This window comes from Pipra filicauda, unplaced genomic scaffold, assembly GCF_003945595.2.
Source record: "Pipra filicauda isolate LSUMZ 115617 unplaced genomic scaffold, ASM394559v2 scaffold128_size5466820_pilon, whole genome shotgun sequence".
NCBI classification, from domain to species: domain Eukaryota; kingdom Metazoa; phylum Chordata; class Aves; order Passeriformes; family Pipridae; genus Pipra; species Pipra filicauda.
This window is the reverse complement of record NW_024103751.1, coordinates 55,859-76,091: the sequence shown is the minus strand read 5'-3', so window position 1 is coordinate 76,091 and position 20,233 is coordinate 55,859. Positions and strand designations below refer to the sequence as shown.

The 20,233-nt window shown below is 47.3% G+C and overlaps 2 long non-coding RNA genes across 2 annotated transcripts in view; both read left to right on the top strand.

The window, feature by feature from the left end:
* The window catches only part of LOC120325205, a 75,342-nt gene that overhangs the window by 23,603 nt on the left and 31,506 nt on the right, over positions 1-20,233 (top strand). The window lies entirely within an intron of this gene.
* On the top strand, positions 235-7,655 carry LOC113989582. Its single transcript, XR_003541318.2, has 3 exons — positions 235-279; positions 7,193-7,365; positions 7,480-7,655. It is a non-coding gene; the product is annotated as an uncharacterized LOC113989582 (long non-coding RNA).

Here is a 20,233-nt window from a genome sequence, read left to right as displayed (position 1 = left end):
AGGGGCTTGTTTCCTGGTTGTTTCCTTCTATTTCAGGCGAGTTCATCCCTGATTATGGGCTGTCAAACCTCAGAAATTCGTAGCTGTGTGTCCACTCTCTAATTTTTTATTTTATTTTAAATGGAACAGAAAAGAAACATAGACTTCTTTTAGTGTGAAGTCATAAATACTCCTGAGAGGAGGTGGATTTTGCAGGACTCCTGGTGTACAACAGGTGAGGATGCATGCCTAGGTAGTGATGCAAGTGTGAGGAGCAGCCCCGTTTCTTGGCAGTGGACAGTAAGTACTGAGAAACTTTATCATTAAAACATTTATGTTCAGCTCCACAGATTTCCCTTGGGCCATTTGTTGTGATATGTCATATTGGGAATGTCGTGAAGAGGAGGACTGTCTTTCTCTGCTACATTTAAGACCTACAAAGCTGTAATTATAGTCATTATTTCAAGGCCGTTTCCCATTCTGTGGTGCCCAAGTGGGCAGAAGGACAGAGCTGGGCGATGAAGGTGTTGGAGGTGGTGTGGATTTACATCCAGGCAGGACTGTGCTTGGTGTTGGAGGAGATGGGAAGATGCATGTATGAGTCTGGGAGGAGGTGGTTGCACAATATGTGCCCACAGAATCACAAAAGCACTCACAAGCACACTTGCACACACTTTTTTACTCATGTTGGACCACTGTCCCACAGCACTGACTGTTATGTGTCCCTCTGCCACGTGCTGGAGTTTGCTGAGATCACCTTGGCTTGCAGGGAACTGTAGATAAGACAGAGCACCTCTCCCACGAGGAAAGGCTGAGAGAGTTGGAGTTGTTCAGGCTGGAGAAGAGAAGGCTCCAGGGAGACCTTAGAGCCCCTTCTAGTTCCTAAAGGGGCTTTGAGAAAGATGGGGACAGTCCTAGCAGGGCCTGTTGCAATATCACAAGGGGTATGGATTTTAAACTGAAAGATGGTCCATTTAAACTAGATACAAGGAGGAAGGTTTTTACAATAAGGCTGGTAAAACACTGGCACAGGTTGCCCAGAGAGGTGATGGATGCTCCATCCCTGGCAACATTCCAGGCCAGGATAGGTGGGGATCTCACTGAAGATGTCCCTGTTCATGGCAGGAGTTTGAATTAGATGATCTTTAAATGTCTTTCCCAACTCAAACCCCTCTGTGATGCCTCCTGGATCCTGGCATCAGTCAGCTCTTATGTGCAGATGGGAATGCTGCTGATCCCCACAGTTGCTGCATGGCAGGTATCTACAGACAAGTCAGCCTGTGGGGGGAAATAAGGTGAGGACAGGTAGCAAAAAGCTGATGTTGAGGTCTGAAATGCATCCCAGGAGGTGAGGTACCCCTGGGGGCACACCTGGGTGTCTCCCTCCTTTGGCCACTACCTCCCTGTGTGACCACAACAGGTCCCTCCAGGTTTTGTGTTTCCACTGCTGTGTTGGTGGAGCACCTCCTTGCTTTTCCAGGGCAGGGATTGTCTTTGATGTTGCAAGTAAAGCAGTAGTGGCTGGCCTAGCATGATAATATGCCCTCTTGGCAAGGTCTGTGGACCTCTCTGTAGTATGGATGGGTAATTGTAGTGACACAACTTCAGCCAGTGCCCAAAGCCAGTAGCTGTGGTTCTTCTGATGTTTCCATCCCTGACTTTGCCAAGATGTTAAAGTCTGCAGTGAAATGACCCTGACTTGCATCAACCATCCAGACTTTTAGATCATTGCCTCATAAAACTTGTGCAAAATAAACACAAAGTTCAAAACAAGGGATGGCTTGGATTTTCCTCTGGACCCCAGAGATTGTTATTTTGATCTTTTCAAACTTTCTAGAACGCAGTGACAGATTGGCGAATTGGGTGGGATAATCACCTGGGATGAAAGAGGTCGATGAAAGAGTTTTGGGGCAGTGAAAAAGAGATGGGGAACCTTAGACTGCTGGCCATCCAGTTAACCTAACTGTAACCAAGGAGTGTCCATCTTCATGGAGAGGGCTGTTAAGCATTGGAAGGGGCTGCCCAGGGAGGTTTTGGAGTCCCCATCCCTGGAGATGTCCCAGGAATGACTGGACGTGGCACTCAGTGCTCTGGGCTGGGTGACAAGGTGGGGATCAGTCAGAGGGTAGCCCTGATGGTCTTGTAGGGCTTTTTCAGCCTTAATGATTATTAATCAGTCAGGAGGTGGGATGATGGTGTATGATGTAGTCGGCGGCAGGTGGGAGTGGCTCCAGAAAGAGAGGACTTGGAATGGGCAGCACAAGGGAGGAGCACACAGCTCAGTCCCATCTGGTGGGAGACTGGAGCTGAATGTTTGTTGTGGTGCTAATTTCTGCTAATGAGCAAAGGGCAAGGCTTGAGATCCAGCTGCTTGGATGGGTTGGGGTTTTAGAACAGAACAGGGTTGGATTAATGCAAATTTAATCAAATTTGAGAGGGAGAGTGGTTTTATTTTCCCTTTTAAATCCTCTATGGGCTCTTCACAATGAATTTCTGGTGACTTCCATGGTGTGAGTTCTGCTCAGGTTCCATGCATGACCTTGACTAAGCCACTCTAGATGAGATACATTAAACTGATTGTGGTGGGTACCTAAATAAGGGCTGGAATCCCCGTGCACCTGGTCCTCAGCTATGAAGCCCGTGAGTTAATCCCATCTGGGGACTACCCAAGCACATAGGCTTAAGTGTGTTTATCTGGTAATTGAATTCCTGTGCTTTTTTTCCCAACTGGGGGATCAGAAATGATGCTTTTCTCCCAAGCTCTGTGAGGTTTATGGGGCACCTGGAAAGATGGGGCTACAGCAGTGTGGAGCTTTCCAGAAAAATAGGAGGGAATTTGCCATCTACTCCTCATGATAGTGATTTGTAAAGCCAGCTGATGCCTGTAGACTAGTGATCACAGGGGTAGATCTTTCAGGTCTCTCTGATGCTTTGGCTTCTTTGCTCCTTTGTAGGTGGAGGTGGCTGAAATTTTAGGGCCCAAATCCCCAGGAGATCATCTGAGCAAGTTATTTTTGCTGGTTTTTTTTTTGCTTTTAGTCAAAAGGCCTCCTCCCTTCCCCTTCAAAGCCTTCCTCTGCTCTTCATTTATTCCTCTGAAATCATCCTGTTTCCTTCTTCCCACTAGGATTCCCTCCCTACCAAGAAAACCCAAGCTGCATATTTTAATGCTTGAGATAGATATAAAATATGATTGAGGGTCTGGGCACCTCCATCTCAAAATGCCTGCCATGCCTGTGAAAGTTTTTCCAAACAGCTACTGCCTGCAAATGCTGGCTGGGAGGAGACTGGCCTCTTGGAGAAGGGCTTTTTGCATTAGGTGACTGTGTGCTGGGGTTCAGAGCACCACTGAATGCAGGCTGGGTGATTCCCCTCCAATCAGTGGGTTTTCCAAGCCCTTATTCCCATCTCCACATACCCAAGGGACAGTCTGGAGGAGCACAAGCTCTCAGTACCTCTGGTGTAATTCATCCTCACTGGGCAGCATCCCTAATTCTGCTGTCATTTGCGAGGGTGCAGCTCTGATGGCTCTGCTGGGAGCGTTATCCCTGCACGGTAATGGAGGAGTAGTCAGGGTTTTTTTGATCACTTATTCCAGATGTAATTCCCAGGCTGTTCTGAGTCATGTCAAGAGCTGCAAAACAAGGCGTCCAGCCTCCGTCCCTCGTGTTGGGCAGCCGATGACATCGGTGGTGCACAGCACTCCTAGCCCTGCCTGCCATGCCCTGGCTCTGCACACACACAGCCCGGGGAAAAGAGAGGTCCCTCTCTGCTAGAAAAAAGAAGTGCAAGGGGCAAAAATGTGACAGCGAGCGTGGCTCTCAAAAGCTGTCTCGGAGCTGTGCTGCGGGTCTGTGGGAGTGACGTAAAACACACACATACCGTGAGGAAAAGCACCTGGCAGCCAGGGGAGATGCTGCATCTCAGGAGGAGGGTGTGGTTTAGGAGGTACCATCTGCTCCCTGCAGTACAGGGTGCTGTTAGGGAGTGTGGATAGGTGGCTGTTGGGAGGAGAAAGAAGAGGGATGAAATGGTGCCTCCCATTGTTGCCCAGAGAGATGGTGCGTGCCCCACCCCTGAAAATACTCAAGACCAGCTCTGAACCTGATCTAGTTGAAGATGTTCCTGCCCATGGCAGGAGAATTTGGACTAGATGACCTTTAAAGGTCCCTTCCAACCCAAAAGATTCTATGGTTCTGTGATTCCCAGGGGCTCTGTATTTCCCATAAGGCTGCTTTGGGTGAAGGCCGGAGATACATCTGGCCAGGACTGTGGGTGCCCAGATATGCTTGACGGGGAGAAGCATCCTGGGATCCCCTGGGATGAGATTTCTGGGAAGGAAACGTCCCATCTCCCTCAACCCAGAAGGCTGGGGGAGATTGGGTTAACAACTCATTATTACTGGTGCACTCGGGGGACAAGGCGGTTTTACTTTGTTTTATTTTGATGTTAAAGATATCCTTTAAAGAAGTGTCAGCCCATAGATTGTCACTTTTATGATTCAAAAATTGTAGCTGCTTGCCTGGGGTGTATTCGAGAACAGCAAGGAAGAGACTGTATTAGATTAATAAGTGAGGGTTTAATCCATTTTCATTATTTGCGTAATAATGTCCTCTAATTAATAGGTAATGGGCAGCCTCTGGATTAATCCATGAGTGGGGTCTGCAGTGATGCCATCAGAAAAGGATTTTATTGCTGGGAAGTACAGCTTTGTTTAGTTTTTCTAGTAAATTTAGTAACTGTGAGAGCCAAAGGGTGTCTGTGAGAGTGTGTGCTGTGCCTGGGGTGGTAGGGTCTTTCAGGGACAACACGCAAATTCCCTAAATGCATCAGACCTGGAACGCAACCAGGGTTTTGTTCAAATTCTATTGCTGGTCTGCTGCAGGCAGGGGCCAGCCAAGAAGCTGTTCCTGTGTTTTAATCTGCCTTAAGTAGGTTGGAAAGTAGCTGCTTGTTTCGTGGCCATGGTTTCCCCCTGTTTTGTCCTTAAAAACCTACCATGCTCTCATTTTGGTGTCCCTTCTTCAGCTGGTGGATACCCTCCTGCTGGTCTACAGGCACAGGAGTGGTTCCTGTCTCAGAGACATGCCAGGAGGGGGATCTCTCTCTCTATCTCCATCTCTGTTTCTCTCTTCTTTCTTATGCTTTGGTTATGACAGTGTTTGTGATAAGTGGAACAGGATTACTTCAGATACAGATCTTGGCATGAAGCAAAACCTCATATTAAATTTTTGGGGTGTAAAGGAGATAGAAGATGGGAGGCCAGCCTCTTCACTGTAGGTAGGTCCTGGCAGCAGGTAGGACTTGAGGCTCAGAGAACTGCAGGATGCAGCATTTGGAGAGCTCACCTTGTGAGATGAAACAGGCAAAGGGATGCAGATGTAGAGGAAAACTGGGAAAGCAATGGGATGTAGATCCAGGATAGCTGTTTCTTGGTTTTCTTCTTCACCAAACTGCCTTAGTGCTGTCCCACCTTCATTCTGGTGACTATTTTGCCCCAAGAGATTGAAGGACTTTTCCCTACATCCTGATGTGCACTCAAACACTGGCCCAGGTTGCCCAAAGAAGTTGTGGCTGTCCCATCCCTGGAAGTGACCAAGGCCAGGTTTGATGGGGCTTGGAGCAACCTGGTCTAGTGGAAGGTGTCCCTGCCCATGGCTGGGGGTGGAATGAGATGAACCTTAAGGTCCCTTCCAACCCAAACCATTCTGTGATGTTGTTTCCTACGGTGATAATCATGCTGCCTTCAGAGAGATGTTGTGGATGTGGCTTTGGCTCTGTGTTGGGATTTGCACCTGCTTGTACCAGCAGTGATCTGAGACCTTAGAGCTTATTTAATTTCCTTTCAGTTAATCCACTCCCATCCTCAGATGGGAAAACTTCAGACACCTGCCCAGGGAGTTTTTCCTCTTGTTTTCCACTGAACTCTTGTGAGATACCATGGTCTTTGAGTGATGCTTATAGGCTCTGTCAGAGGAGAAACATTGTTCTGATGGACAGCAGGTATTCTGGAAATAAATTACACAAAACCCCCCAGATTGTGGAAATAAAAAATGTGTATTTTTGTTACTTCTGTGACTGCGAACAATCTCGCCTCACCAAAGGCTGCACTTCGAAAGAGAAAACACAATTTGGCTAAAATTGCCTGAATGAGGTCATAAAATTATACTCCATGAATGGTCCCGTTATTCACAAAGCACAGTTGCTTGGATGGAAATTGCTGAGGACCTTTCACTGATACAGTGAGGAAAAGGCAGAGGTTTCACGAGCCTCCTACAGTTTAGCTGCTGAGGGGATTAATAGTAATGTAGCAGCCAAATACCCTGTTAGAGCCCATTTATTCTCTACTATACTCCAGGGGCTGTTGCTCCTTGGATGTGATCTTGAGCAGAGCTCATCAGATACTGCTTGCAAGGAAATACACTTATTTTATACCTCAAACATCAAAACATGTGTCCAGGGACTCCTTTCCCAAAGCCTGGAGCTCTTCCTTGCCATTGCTCCTTTCTGTGAGTTGCTGCTCATGTGTGGGATGCTTCTGAATGTGGTGTTGGTGGGAGAAAATACCTCATGCAGTGGATACTCCACTTGCCTGCAATGACAGAGAACTCCTACATGAGCGAAATAGTTACCGAAATTATTTGCTGTGCCAATCAATAAGGTCTGGACTCGTTCTTGAAGAAAAGAGTCAAGGAATCTTTAATGCATCTTGCCTGGAAGAGTGCATGTGCATCAAGTCTTGGATGCACCACCTTAGTGCTTTGGTCCAGTACTCATACACCTGGCAGGCTCAACAGGATTTCCTTCACTGCCTTGATTTCCAGCTGGAGGATTCCTGCTGATGAAAAGCGCAGGTCTGGCTTTGTACCGACAGGTTTTCAGTTTAGGAGTCCAGAGAAAATGAGCAGCCTTAAATTAATGGCTGTATTAATAGCCTTAAATTGTCAGAGGGCAGGGTTAGATGGGATATTCTTGGCCGTGAGGGTGGTGAGGCCCTGGCACAGGTTGCCCAGAGAAGCTGTGGCTGCCCTTGGATCCTGGAAGTGTCCAAGGCCAAGCTGGACAAGGCTTGGAACAACCTGGTCTGGTGTTTCTGCGCATGGCAGGGTGGGTAGAACTAGATGATCTTTAAAGCCCCTTCCAACACAAATCATTCTAGGATCCCCAGGAGCTCTGTATTTCTCATAAGATTGCTTTTTAATTTTTTTTGTAGTTCAGCAGGTGAAGAGCCAACTTCTGTTAATAAGAGATTTTGGCTGAGCTTCAGGCATCGAAAGTTAAAAATCTGCAGAAGGGCATGGATTAAATACAGAAGTATGGAGAATGGAGGAAAGGCTGAATGCGAAGAGGCTGCTTCTTCTGTCCCTAACCTCAAAAAGGCGAGAGGTAAAGGGATCCAGAGAAAGGACAACGGGGAAGAAAAGCAAAATATAGATCTCCTTTTTTTTTTTTTTTTTCCCCCCTTCTTTTGCTATTGCATTAATTCTCTTTTTTCTGCAGGTGTCTTACAAAAGCAGTGTTTTGTCCTCTTCTGTATTTCGTGCCTCCCGTGTCCATGCCAGGATACCTGCTTTTATATGGCGGACAATGGGAGTGCAGCTGGCACTGAGCTGAAGCCTGAGCTGTTCTGCACCTCATGTGGATTCGAGTTCAAATAAACAGTTTGACTCGCTCAAGGAGTGAATCAGAAGAAGGAACTTGAGCCTCTAGCCTACAAGCACCGTGCTGTGAAAGCAAGGTGTATAAACATATGAGTTATTCTTTAGTGTGCAGTTCAATGTGAGGCTTGTGCTTGGAGGAGAGTCGGCGCTTCAGACCTCCCGTAGCCCTGTTCAGGGTCTTGGTGGAGAGTGCAAGGATATCTTGGATTAGACTTTACAGAAGGAGAGTGAAGTCTCTTGTAGGTTGGTTATCTGTCTGGTTCTCAGGTTTATCTTTGGTGCTAAGTGCTTCCAGTTTGAGTAAATGACAATGTTAAGAGGTAAAACCAGGAAAAGCAACCCATCCAGAGCCCCCACAGCAAAATGGGGATAAGGTGTTACTGATGGCAGGGGACTCTATACTCAGATTTCTTGCTGTTGGACAAAGTAGGTACCTTGTTAGCAATGTCTGGGGACAGGTTCTCCTGGCTGGACTGACTCAGAAACACTTTGGTCCATCAGTCACTCAGCAAGGTCACACCAGAGTGGTGACAGATTAAAGCCTAATGGTGCAAGTTTTCCTTTAGCCATTGTCTATCCAAGCTGGATGGGAACCACTGAGTATGACAAGGGGGAGTGGTTTGAAACTAAATGAGGAGAGATTTAGAATAGATGTTAGCAAGAAACTCTTGCTTGTGAGGGTAGTGAGACCCTGGCACATGTGGCTGCTCCATCTCTGGAAGTGTCCAAGGCAAGGTTGGACACAGCCCTGAACAACCTGACCTAGTAGGTAACATCCCCATGGTAGTTGGGGGTGGAACTAGATGATCTTTAATCACTGTTCTGTGATTCTATGTGACATCTTCTAGAAGCAGGGTGCAGCTTCCTACAGCCTTGTTGGACAGCCCAAGTTCCTGGTGAGCACTGCAGCCGGTCTGGGGTCTCTGCTGAGTCCCACCACCAGCCTATGGAAAAGCAAGAATGGGTGTGACCACCCATGTGTCCCCAGAAGTCTTCACCAAGGCTTTTGGTCAATGGATTTGCTTATCTGCACAAGTGTTACTCATATGAAGTATAAGTATGCTTATCTGCACATATGTTACTCATACTCGTTGTGAGACGTTGCCTTTGGTTCTCATTGCTGTCTGGTTTTGTCTTGCCTCCAAAGCCTTGCAAATCATCGATGGCATGACATGGTTGTCTGTGTATGGGAGGTGAGATCTACTCAGAAATTGTTTTTATTATGTGTTAACACTAGCAGATAAATAATGTTCCCTCTGAGTTGTGCACGGGGAGACAGTTTTCTCCAGTGCCTTCAAATCAGGTGGTTAATAAAAGCCATTAATCCCCATGAATGACAGCAGTATATTAGAAGTGAAACACATGTTAAAATAATTTGAGAGACTGTTTTCAGGTCATAGGCTAACCCATTCTCTTCATATATAATATTTTCATGAGGTGTAAATACTTCCAGGCTTGAGATGTTGGCTGGAGATCAAGCTTTGGGAATGTACAGAGGTGGATCATCCATCTGAGGGTATCAGCATCACAGTCTGGACCAAAACTAAACTGAACTTCCAATGTAAGTTAATTAAAGTAGATTTAGATTGGATATTAGGAAGAAATTTTATACTGTGAGGGTGGTGAGGCCCTGGCAGAGGTTGCCCGGAGGAACTGTGGCTACCCCATCCCTGAAAGTGTTGAAGGCCAGGATGGACAGGGCTTGGAGCAACTTGGGCTAGTGGAAGGTGTCCCTGCCCATGGCAGGGGGTTTGGAACTTGGATGGTCTTAAAGGTCCCTCCCAGCCCAAACCATTCTGTGATTCTGTGAATTCAAAAGTTGAATTTGGGAAAGCCTGAACTATGCGTAAGCTTAAATTGAATTTGGCAAGTGGACATGTTGAAAATCCCCAGGGAGAGTTAATTTATTTTTAATGTCCAGGCATTTCATGTGAGATGACAAAATGAAATGTGTCATTTTGGAAATGCCAAAACATTTTGACATCTTCTCAATGAAGCTTTTTAATTTTTTGTTTGGAAAATACAGTTAACAGTTAGAAGGAGGAAAGGTTAAACAAGACTTGGTAGTGAACTAGTACATTTTGTTTTGATTCAAACAAAACAGGTAGGGGTAGCAAACTTTTTCTTTTTTCATCTTGCCGAACCCCTTTCCCTTCCCCCCCAAATCTGTTTCTCATTGACTCAAACTATTTTTCTCTCACTTTTAGCACAAGTAAGAGAGTCACTGGATTAAAAAAAATTAATTTATTCACCCCTTCCAGCTCCCGGAATGCCCTGGTTTGGAAATTGTGACAAGAACTGATGGAAAACCCTTGCAGGAATAGGTAGAACAACCCCTTAACATCTGGTGATCCTAAAGACAGGATTTCATGGTGGGGCTGTAAGGAGGCCTGTGGTGCCCAACGCAGCATCCCAGCCCTCCCTGGCCATCCTGGGCTCCACAGGTGAGCAGGTGGGACCCTGAATAACCCAATGGCAGGAGTTACTGAGGGGCCACTGCGGGGCTGGAGAAGGTGATGAGGCACTTTGGGGAAGTGGCACCACAGCTTATGGAGCATTATCCCAGCTGAGCCCACCAAGCACAGACAGGTGGTGGATGCCCCGTCTCTGGGAGTGTTCAAGGCCAGGCTGGATGAGTCTTGGAGCAACCTTGTCTAGTGGAAGGTTCCCTGCCCATGGCAGGGGCGTTGAACCAGGTGGTCCCTTCCAACACAAACCGTTCTATGATTTTACAGTTCTAAGCTGCTGCGCTCTCCTACCACCATCTTCCTATCTGCCTGAAAGCAAACTCTGTTGTTTTTTTTCTGGGCAGTGCCTCTTTTTTGGAGATTAAACTCAACAGACAGCTCAGTGGTGCAAGATGTTTTGCTTTGTAGGGCTTGTTACCACCCGTCTGGAGGTGGAGCGAGACTGTTCCGACACTGGGTACTGCAACAAGCCATTGATCTTGACGTGCCCTCTTTGCAGGCAGTAATGTGTGTTCTTTCCTTAGCATTTTGGGCAGGAGATGCATCATGCTGCCTGCTGGAGCCCAGGGAGGAGCATCATCAAAATGAGGGATGCCAGAGACTTAATTGATCTTTGAGGATCAGCCCCCAGCTCATTTCTGTCTTCGCCTCCTTTCTACTGTAATCATTCCCCTGGGTTTGAAGAACTGGTAAGAGAAGAATTTTGCTTTGGAGTGAGCCTCTACTAGTTTTATACTGGGTTCTGGAGGAAACCATGCGATATTCAGTAGGAAGGAAACAGATGAGATCGGGGAAAAAAATAAAAATCACAGGGTTGTCCAGAAATTACTCTGAAAAAGCTGCTGAATTTCCAAACCAGAGCATGAAATCCTTTGTGCCTTTTTCCCCTATTCAAACCACCCCTTTTCAATCTGCGGGGATGTAATTCTCTGTCGTGTTATCAGTTGCTCAGCAGCCCGTTCCTGCCAAAATACTGGCAGCCTTTTTGCAAGGGCAACATCATCAAATGGAGGGGCTGAGGAGATTGGAGGTCAGGGCTGGACAATTTGACTTCCCTAATTACCAGGCAAAGCTTCCAAATTCATCCCAAAAGCAAGTCAGGGGTGGTTGGGAAGCGTGGGGGGGGAGTGAGGGATCCCACTGGAATTGCTGGAGAATCCCAATTCCCGCTGGTGACTCGGAGCTGTCAACGCCACAACGTGCGAGACGGAGGTCTCAAACCTCTGGAGGAACATTTTGCACAGTGTGGATCCAGTAGCTGTCATCCACATCTGAGGTTTGGGAAGAGCTGTGTGCAGAGGGGTGGCAGCATCCTCGTAGCTTTTGTTTCTTTAATTGCTAACAGCAAGGCATTGCTCTTCACTGGAGGAGAGGGGGGATGCTCAAGTTTATGTTTTCTCTTCTCCTGTTACTTTTACCTGACTCGCTTCACTCTCTGCTGGTGGATATTTCTGCTGTTAAAATAGACTTAACTAGCACCAGAGCAGTACTTATAGGTTTTTTTAGAGCTTATTTAATGAGGTGGCAATAGGGAAATGTCACCAAACATTTGCTTGGTGCTGCCTAAGTGGTGTATCAGGGCCTTCAGATGGTTGCCCTTATGTGGGGGAAAAACGTTTTGTGTTACTCATACTGTAAACAATTGTGTCTGGAAAAGGTAACTTGTAGCTCTCTTTGCCACAGGGTGCAAGGCAAAATTCATTTTCTGTGTCAGCAGCAGAGTTTGGACGGGATCTGGAAGGGATTTGTGTGGCTTGATAGGTAAAACTATACCTGCTCTGCATGGTGGTTTTTCTTTCGCTTCAGCTGCTGTGGCCCTAATCCTAAAAAAAGGCAGAGTTGTCACCCTTGGGCTATTTTGTGCAAGTCCCTGATGCACTAGGGTTTGTAAGTGACTATTGTTGGTGATGTCTCTGCTTGACACAATGGGGAGAGATACCGTAGAATCCTAGAAGGGTTTGAGTTGGAAGGGATCAAAAGATCATCTTAGAAATCATCTCATTCCAGCCCCCTGCCTTGGGCAGGGACACCTTCCACTAGCCCAAGTTGCTCCAAGCCCCATCCAACCTGGCCTTCGACACTTCCAGGGATGGGGCAGCCACAGCTTCTCTGGGCAACCTGTGCCAGGGCCTCCCCACCCTCACAGAGAATTCCTTCCCAATATCCCATCTAACTCTGCCCTCTGGCAGCAGGAAGCCATTTCCCCTTGTCCTGTCACTCCATTCCTTGTCCAAAGTCTATTTAGGCTGCCCGTGTTTTATTTTTTTTTCTTTATATAGTGCAAGTGGGGAGTGCCCACATGGTGATACAAAGCAGGGAGAGAAATGCTGCTAAATGCTGACTATTTCTTTGGGTGGGCACTGCAAGGGTTCACTCAGAGATCTGGAGGGGAAGGTTGTTTTTGTGATTCTGTAAATGGCTGCACTTAAAGGTGGTGATTTGAATTGCTCTGGTCCCTAATATATATATATTTTGTTTATATATATTTATTTGCCTGGATACAGCCAGTGGGGCAAGGCTTTGGCTTAACCTCCCCCCCCTCCCTTATTAGCCAGGATGCTTCTGTTATCTTTTGAGATGAAAGGTGCCCCAGAAATGTAAACTACCAATGAGCCGTGCTCCTTTTAATGTAAAATACTGATAATAAATACAATCCTGCTGTTCTCCTCGTCCCTTGGCATCACAAAGCACTCCATAAATTGCACTCCAGCCCTTTGCATTCCAGCTGTTGCACGTACCGAGATAGAGCCATGCGTGGGAATAAAAGAAATACTATCTTTGGGGCCACTGCTTATGTTACCCACAGGTTAATGTGAGTGGTTTGTGTTTCCCTTCACTCTCCCTTATCCCAGTCTCTGATCCATGTTGATTTGGAGGCTGAGTTCAGCCTGCAGCAGTTTATGCCTTTTATTTCAGTTGAGCCCTCGTACCAGGTTGGCACAGTGGCCGCCTTGCATCCCTCTGGCCAGGGCAAAGCTGGTGACCTGTTTTTTGCTCACCAGGCAGTGAGTTGAGGCTCAATGAAATACTGGGTGTTCACCTGTGCTAGAAAAGGTGCGGGGTCATATTTTTGGCCACCTTGCTTCACTGCCTTTTCCCATGGATCTAAAACTGGCGCCTGGCGCGATGCGATGCTCAGGTTTCCCTTTGGCAAGTGGTGTTCCCCTCCCTTCTGGGCTTAGGTTTTTGTTCATGGAAGAGAGTCTCAGCTGCCACTAAATCACATTTCCCTTCTGTCAGCTGCACCTTCTTCCCATCCAGCATCCACTCAGAGGGTGAGTGTTTGGAAGGAGGGACAAGTGTGTCTGAGCTCTGAAATTTCTCCATAGGGACCTCCTGGCTTCTCAGTACATCCTTTAGCTCTCTGATTGCCCTTCCTTCCTTATTCCCATGCTTTTGGCCAAGGAGAGAACATAAACCAGTAAGCCACATGCTGTCCCAGCCCATGCACAGCAGGCAAAATTCCCCAAGTGAAATTTATTTTTTATTTTCATTAGACGTCCAAAACTCTTTCCTAACACTGAACCATCTACATTTTGGAATTATAAAATGGTTTGGTTTGGAAAGGACTTTTCAAGGCCATCTATCCAACCCCCTTGTGATGAGCAGGGACATCTTCCCCTAGATCAGGTTGCTCAGAGCCCCCTCCAACCTGGCCATGAATGTTTCCAAGGATGGGGCAGGCACTGCCTCTTTGGAGGTTGTTTTTGTCCTCCAAAAGTGGAAAGCTAAAGATGTCATTGATATGGAACTGCAAACTGGCCTCCACACTCTTGTTTGGAGAGGCTCAGCCAGGAGCCTTATCCAAATAATCCAAATTCAGACTGGACTCCCGTGATCTGGCAGCAGCCCAGGGGATGATAACCTCCATCACAAAGGTCCAATCCAGCAGCCTGGGTTATTTTAAAGCAGGCAAGTGGAAGAGCCCACTGAGATAAATGCTCAGGTAATCACACAGGTCCAAACTGTGAAACCACCTTATGTCATCAAAGCAATTTGAAAATCAATTTGATGTCTGGCAGGGAGGCAGACACATCAGGTCCCTTTGGCGTTCATTAGCATTCAGGTGGCAGCGCCCTGCCAAAGCTGCTTTTGCTGGGAAAGCCATTAGAAAAAAAAATTAAAGGAGGGGGAAAAATTAAAATTAAGCATTAACCATAATTTCCTCTCATTAAAGGTAACAACAGCCCCAGTGTCAGTCTGGAACGGGGCTGGTTGATGGGTTTTTGAGACAGGGAAGCAGAGTGCACACTACAGAAGTGAAGTGATGATCAAATAAGAAAGCAAATGAGGCTCCCCCCTCGTTTTTAACAAAGGCAGGAGCGGGGCCAGTGGCAGAGTGGTTTAACCGAGCAGTTAGAAAATTGGAGGTCAAAGCCTGACGTGGCTATTGATGAATTGAGGGTGTTGGAAGAAGAGTAGCAGACATCACGAGTGGGCTGCAGGGACTGGAACATGAAGCAAGATTAAAAGAAGTTAAGTACCTGGAGGTGGTGTGGCTGCATGGCAGCGAGGTGAACCATAATTACAGTCACCACATACTGCAGACTGGAGAGAGACAAAGGGAGAGAGGATCAGAGTGGTGTAAGGCAGAGAAAGGGGGTAAATTCAGGCTGTTCTCTCCAGATGCTGTGTTTCAGCAGGTTGTGTGGTGCAACACCTGCTGCTCGCCTCTTTTTGGCCATCTCTTCCTTAGTTATTCTAGTTAATACCCTGATGTTTCCCATATAGCTGCAGGTCATTAATGAAGGGCTGGATTTTGCTCTGCTGGCTGGGGATGGGATTGTCTAAGACAACCTACAGTGCCTGCTGCTGTAAAGCATCCTCATGGGCATTGTGTTCAATGCTTGAAGGAGCAAATCCTTTTAAGATCTGGCCTGGTAGTTCATACTGTGAGGGTCATACTAGGCAAGGTGTTGGGATGGAGCTGGCTCAGGGCTCTCAGGAAGGAGTTTCTACCTGGAATGGTCAGGTGTCAGGCTCATGTTGTAGCTCTTCTTGCAGTGGTGTCAATTACTTGCTCTCATTTGATGAGGTCGCTCGTTTTCATGAAGACGTTTATGAGCTTCATAACTTCCTATCATCATGCCTCCCTTTGAAACTAAGTGGAGATGATGCCCTGGGCAGGTGATGTACTGAAAATTGTAGATGCAGAGACTTGCATGTGTTTTTTTTTATTAAGCTTTCTAGTTTACAAATTCAAGCACTAAATGAATCCCTAACCATTGCGACTGCAAAATTGTGAATCCAGGCATGGCAGCACCTCCCTGAGTCTGCAGGTAGCCTTAGACAGTGAAAGAAAGGGTGAAACTCCTCCCCTGCCCTTTACCAAATGCTTCTACCACTCAGCTTGGTGACTTTGCCTTGTTTGGTCTAGACTAACCTTTTCTCCTGATGGTTGTCTTGGTTTCTTAGTCGACGAAGGGAACGGACTAAGGAATGGCAGGGGGTTTGGAACTAGATGGCCTTTCAGGTCCCTTCCAAACCATACCAGCCTGTGATTCTATGATTCTGAATCTCTCAAAGCATGTATGAACTGTACTTTTCCATTCTTGCATTGTGATGGACTGATTGATTGATTGAGGCCATGTCTGCAGATACCATTTTTCAGCCTGGCTTCCAAGGAAACAAACCTGAGACCTGGCTCTGGCTCTGTCCACATATCTCCTGTCAGTAATTCTTGCACCATGTGGTGGCTCAGGGTCGAATCTGTTGGAGGGCTAGGAATAATTTGAAACTCCTAGGTTTCTTCAGAATAAATATCTTGCCAGAGACCCTAATGACCTGAGTGAGGAAACATCTGCAGTGATACGAGACACCAGTGAATCCGGTGATGGCAGAGCTGTGTGATGTGGTTACCACCCAACTGCAGATGGGTGGATGCTTTTAAACAAATTAATCCTAGGGGTGCCTGCAATCTCTGTGCAGCCAGACACTCCTAGAGTGAATCCTGGACCTGATTCTGAGCTGTCTGGCATCTCATGTAGTCATTCAGCTTCTGCAGAGCAGGGACAAGGAGCAGCCACGCTGATGTTTGGCTGTGAGGCACCGAGGGATTGAGCCTTTTGCATGTGTCTGAGCAGGGCAGACATGAGCCTTGAGTCAAATTAAAAACCACAGTGACTTCTGAGTTCGTTAGACATGACTAAGGGCTGCTTGGGTTAATGGAAAAGTTGAGGAAAGCTTAATTGTTCCTGCATAAAGAGCACATGGAGGAGCTGTGAAGGCAATCAGAGGCAATGCGTGTAAGGTGTTACTTGTCTGCTTGTAGGGTGGAAGTGGGTAGATAAGCCAGCATCACTTTGTACAAGAAAGAAAAATATAAGACTCAGAAGCTTTTATTTTGAGGGCTGTTGGTGCCAGAAGCAGCTGCAGCAGGGAGCTGGCCTGACATGCTTTGGGTTCAGCTGTGGTTCAGCATTCTTTTTTTTTTTAACAGATTTACTTTATATTGAGGGATTTTTTTGCCAACTGATATACCATGTGCCTGTGACCAATCTTGCTGTGTGCTGTGTGGGGCTTGGCTGTCCCCCACAGCTGGCATGGAGCTCTTCTGTAAGTGCTAATGGCTGGAAGGGCATCCTTTTTCCGTGTGCCTGCAGACCCATTTCAGCTCAGTGCTGGTGGACACATGGACCAAGCCGGAGGTCCTCAGAGCTGCACTGGAAGTTGGGCAGTGACACAGAGCAAGTAGGCACTGATGACCCCCTCCCTGCAGTGATTTCCCAGTGTCTTCTCCGGCCATCCTGGAATCCTACCTTCCCTACCTTTGTGTTGGGAGGGACCTTAAAGCTCATCCAGTTCCCCCCCTGCCATGAGCAGGGACACCTTCCCCCAGAACAGGGTGCAGTGACAGAGCAGTGAGGGCCAGCTACCTTTTCCTGCTGCCCAAGGGTGAGAGGTGAGGCTGGGCAGCCTTCAAATCTCTCAACAAAGCCTCGGCAAGGGTGTCACCTCCTCTCTGCCCTCCCTAACCACTCCATCCCATGCTAATACGTGTTTGTGCCTCCCAGATTTCCACTCCTTAAACACCTGGTAGCCACAAACAGGCTCAGCTCTTGCTTGCACATCACTTGCTGATTTGTTTTACAACTGTGTGGCTGCTTTTTTATCTACCCAGGGAAGGTGGGAGAAGAGGCAAAGGAAAGAAATGGTCGGGAAAGGCACCATGATTGTTGGGGTGACAGCTCAGATTGCTGCTGCTGCCCCAAGGGGAGAGGGGGGGCACCAGGGCAAGCACAGGGAACCCCAGCCAGCATCTGTGCATCCTTCCACCACAGGAGCAAGGAGTCAAGTAGAGTTTAGTAAGTGTTATATCAACGCAGGAAAAACATACTTGATGCAGAAACAAACTGACCATGAGGTGGAATGAAAATTTTATGTGTTGTCTCTTTTTCTTTCTCCTTCTTTCACACCTCAGTAGCTCACACTGAAGTTGTCTGGGTGGGTCTGATCTCAGCGCTCGGGTCATTTTATGACTGTTCTTGCTGTTTTCATGGGAGTAAAGTGATTTATGTGCATCTTTGCAGATCTGGGCCTTTAGCTAATATCGAAGTGCACACCCACGCATGCCACTATGGCAACATCTAATAACCCCTGTGTAGAAAAATATTTCCTTTTCATTGTAGCAGTTAAGCTGGAATTTCTGAGAGGACTGATGGCATGAAGTGCTGAACTCCCACCCAGGTAAATAACAGTGGAGCACGTTATTCTTTCCAAGACTTTTTTTTTTTTTAAAAACTCCTTGGTGCTTCTCTCTGCTTGATGGCGGCTTGTGGGGGGAGATGAGGCAGCTGGAGCTTGAGTGGCTTCCCGACTGGAACATCTAGGCATCACCCCAGAGCTCTTTTGCTGGGAAAAACGATCCAGCCAGTGCTGTGCAAGGCAAGGTGGTGCTCGATGGGGAGGATGCTGAGGTTTGTCCTGGTCTTTCCTCGATAACTGTCTTTCCCCAGGGTGACTGCAGGACTTGAATTCCATTTTGGCAGCTCTGGCTCCTCACCCTGCTACCTTCAAGGGCTACATCTTCCCTGGGAGAGGTTTGCACTGTGGTGATGATGGTGAGATCCCTTCTGGTCCAGGGTTGTGCTCCTGCTCCTCAGCAGTTAGGTCCCAAATGCTCGGTGTTCTCCAACAGTGCTGGTTTGCAGGACTTAAGATTTAACAGCAGCATTTGGCCCCAGAATGTTGTCTCACCCTGGGTAATACTGAGGGAGGTTATGTGTGGATACCAGGAGGAGATCCCTGAAAGTGTTTTGAAGCCGAGGGGGAATAAAATAGCAATAAGAGAGTGTTTGTCCCCCCAGCCAGCAAAGCAGGATTAATGAAATTCTGCAGAGGGTGGGCAAGGGCACAGTCAGCAAAAAATGGATCTGGGTGGCTGTAACATAAATATTGAGGGGGATGGAGGAAGCTGGAGACAATGGCCTGCCCTGTGTCAAGCACTGCGATTTAAGGCTGCAGTGTCCTGCTCTGGAGAGCAACATCTGCACGTGTGTGTGTGCACACTTGGGCACAATCACAGGAGCACAGAATGGTTTGGGTTGGAAGGGACCTTCAAAGTCCAGCCCCATTGCCATGGTCTGGCTGACATGCATAGGCATGAATAAAGCGACCAATGGACCCAGCGAGGTGGTTTTTGCCTCTCTCTGGAATTCACTGCCATGCTGATCTTCCTGCAAGCTTGAGGCCAGCAAGGAGGTTGACCTTAACAGAGAAGGGATTTTTGAGGGTGTGCATCATTGTTCTAGCGCTTTTTGTTTTTGTGTTATTATTAAAAATACAGGAGAGCATATTGTGTAACGTGCACTCGCTGTTTCATTCGCTGGGAGCAGGATTAGCTCAACACTGGCCGTATTTACAGCCCCTGCCAGCCTCAAAGGCCCTCATTCAGTATCCACTTTGTCTCAACAATTAGCAAGACGAAAGAGCATCTGGCATGCAAATTGTATAGCAGGACAAATGCCCGATGTGAGGTCCTGCAATGGCAACCAATGGTTCAAAACAAACAAACAAAAATATCTCTTTCAGTCAAGAGATCTGCTTTTGAGTTGCCTCCAAATGCCTGTACATTGACACAATAAGGTTTTTTTCCTTGTGATGTCCCTCCAGAGATGGGGTGTGCAGCAAGAAAAGCTGCCCTGCCGTGTGCGTCATGAGTTAATTACCAACTCCTAATCAGGCCTGGTGTATCTGTCTGACAGGCCATGTCTTGGCTGTCATTGTGGAGTGGTGCAACCTGGTGATAAAGCTGAACCCCCTCGTGCTTGCAGGTTGCCCAGAGAAGCTGTGGCTGCCTCTGGATCCCTGGAAGTGTTGAAGGCCAGGTTGGATGGAGCTTTGAGCAACCTGGTCTAGTGGAAGGTGACTTTGGAACATCTAGGCAATGCCCATGGCAATGGGGTAGAACTGGATCATCTTTAGGGTCCCTCCCGAGCCAAACTGTTCTATGATCTTTTGTCTTGTGTTAAGGAGCTCCCAAAAACAGTTCTGGAGCGCTCTGGAGGAGAATCATGGAATAGTTTGGGCTGGAAGGGACCTTAAAGACCATCTAGGTTCAACCCTCCCTGCCATGGGAAGGGGCATCTTCAGCAAGATCAGGTTGCTCAGAGCCCCATCCAACCTGGCTTTGAATGTTTTCAGGGATGGAACCCTCCATTTCTCTGGGCAACCTGTTCCAGAGGATGGGTTGGTCTACACAATTCCAAAGGCTGATATAATGGTCTTAAGCCGATGATGATGCTCCTTCTTTACAACTGGGTGAGTGTCAGGTCCTGTTGCAGGGCTCTATGCAGGAGAAGGGGAGATCCCAAATCGCCTCTCAGCTTGAAATCACAGGTGGAGGGGAAAAATGGCTTTTCACTCCTGTCTACTGATCTCATGTAAGGAATGATGCTGACAGGGAACAAGCCAAGCAGCATCTTGCCTTTCTTCAAGGGACCTCCCTGTCCCCCAGTGAGAGGTGTGGGAAGGATGGCAGTCCCTACTCAGAGTGCAGGAGAAGAAACATTTTCAAAATTTTCTTAAAATACATGAAAAAAATGGACTTCAGGGTCAATATTGCTGAAGCATCAGTGACAGGGAGCATTGCTGGAAGAGGAGGCAGGATTTCATGGGAGAGCTTGG